Here is a 2,173-nt window from a genome sequence, read left to right as displayed (position 1 = left end):
AGATGGCATGCTTTGAAAACATCACCTCATTGGGGGAAAAATACACATCTTGGGATATGGAGAAAACATTTGCTTTAATTTCCAATGAAAATGAAGAAAAGCATTACAATAAAATCTCTGACTTCGAAATGAGTCTTTAAACACTGAAAATCAAATAAATGAACATTTTATTTTAAAGCACTGAAAGTTCTATTATCCTTCAGGATATCACCATCACTCTCCTCCTGACTCTTTTTTTTTTTTTTTTTTTCTCAAAAATGGTAGGAGATGCAGATGCACTTGTCCTGTTCCTTTTATTCAATTTGTTTCCCCGGTGCCAAAAGTCAACAACGACCAGTGCAAGAACGAAACAGTTGCAGCAAGTCAGTCTGTGAAGCGTTATATTTGATGCGCGCACTGTTTATTTTAACAATGTGCGTATCACGGAGACACACACATTTTAATGGGAGCAGTGTTGTTGGTCTCCTTTTTTAGCCAGCGCATCAAAGTCTGGAGTTAGTTTTGTTGTGGCGATTCTCAGGATGGATCTGAGGTGTAGGTCTGTTAACTTGGATCTGTGGCTGGGTTTGTTGATGTTCATGACGCTGAATGTCTGTTCACACACGAAGGTAGAGCCGAACAAAGCCAACATCATCTGCGCTTTTCGCCTTAGATTTGGAAACGCGTCGTCATTGAGTGAAGCATAGAAGTCATTTAGTTTCAGAGAGCTGAACTTCTCTTTTAAGGCAGGGTCGGACTGAAGGTTGATGAGCTGAAGCTCCTCTGGAGCTGTTTCGGGGTCTTGTGACAGAGGAAAGGCCACCAATTGAAGTGACTTGTCAATTTTATCGAAATCCAAAAACCGACGGCAGAATTCTCCGTGCAGTGCATCCAGTGACTCACTGTATTTCTTTACTTTTGCTCCGGCCTCTTTCAGCGTGGCTAGTGTAGGAAAATGAGTGAATGACTTGTTCAAAATCTGCCTGGAGAATAAAGCCAGCTTGGATTTGAAGGCTTTCACGTTTGTGTGCATGTCATGCACAAACTGCTTTTTCCCCTGCAGTTTCACGTTGAGCTCATTCAAGTGTGAAAATACGTCCGTAGCAAACGCAAAGTCACACATCCAGCTCTTGTTGCTCAGCTCAGGAAATTCATCAGTCTTCCCCTGCCGCTCCAAAAACACGCCAATCTCCTCTTTGAGCTCCCACACTCGTTGAAACACTTTGCCCAAACTCAACCAGTGGACACGGGAGTGATAAAGCAGGTCCTGGTGATCCGCACTGACGGTGCTGAAGTCCCCGTGCGCGTATGAAGTTGACGAGTTTCACCACAGGATTCACAACATGATTCAGCTGTAACACCGATTTACATAGAGATTCCTGGTGGAGGATGCAGTGGAGGAAAATGACATCCTGGTCAGGGTTTTCATCTTTCACTTTATTCTGGATTCTCCTCAGCAGGCCAACGTTTTTTCCCGTTAAATTCGGAGATCCATCTGTGGTGACGTTAACAAGCTTACTCCAGGGAAGCTTCATGTTTTCGATGGCAGCAGACATCCGTTCAAACAACTCCTCTCCCCGTGTTTGTCCTTTCAGAGACTCCATTGTCAAAAACTCCTCCGTTATTTCAAAAGTTTCGTTGATTCCTCGGATAAAAATGAGGAGCTGAGCAGTGTCTTTGACATCGTTGATTTCATCCAGTGCTAAAGAATAAAAAGTGAATGACTTCGCCTTTTTGTTTAATATGCTGGTGATATCTTCATCTATTAATTCTACATGGCGAGTCACTGTCCGCCATGATAAACTGATGTTCTCAAATTTGTCTTTCGTCTCCGGGCACAAAATACCTGCTGTCTCTACCATACATTCTTTTAAAAACTCACACTCAGACAGTGGTTTGCTGGCCTTTGCTATTTTGAATGAAAGCATAAAACTGGCCTTGGTACTTGACTCTTGAATGGCAGTTTGACGGTGAAAAAAACTTTGCTGAGCCTTCAAATTAGCTGCCAACTTCTCAGCAGCAGCTCCCCGTTCTTTTGTCGAGAGCTTGCTAGCATAATTAGCGTGCTTTATGGCAAAGTGACGGCTAATATTATACTCTTTAAAAACCGCCACAGTTTCTTGGCAAATCAGGCAAACAGCAGATGATCGGTGTTCAGTGAAAAAATATTTAGTTGTCCACTCCTTTTTGAACA

At 42.7% G+C, this 2,173-nt stretch overlaps 1 pseudogene; it reads right to left on the bottom strand.

Annotated features, from left to right (window-relative positions):
• Positions 1-439: 439 nt before the first annotated feature.
• LOC146362643 (general transcription factor II-I repeat domain-containing protein 2A-like) lies at positions 440-1,583 on the bottom strand (annotated as a pseudogene).
• Between the last annotated feature and the right edge of the window lie 590 nt (positions 1,584-2,173).

Source organism: Perissodus microlepis, chromosome 22, assembly GCF_051167445.1.
Source record: "Perissodus microlepis isolate ML-2025 ecotype Zambia chromosome 22, ASM5116744v1, whole genome shotgun sequence".
NCBI lineage: Eukaryota > Metazoa > Chordata > Actinopteri > Cichliformes > Cichlidae > Perissodus > Perissodus microlepis.
The sequence above is the reverse complement of the archived record's forward strand: the minus strand, read 5'-3'. Positions and strand labels throughout refer to the sequence as shown.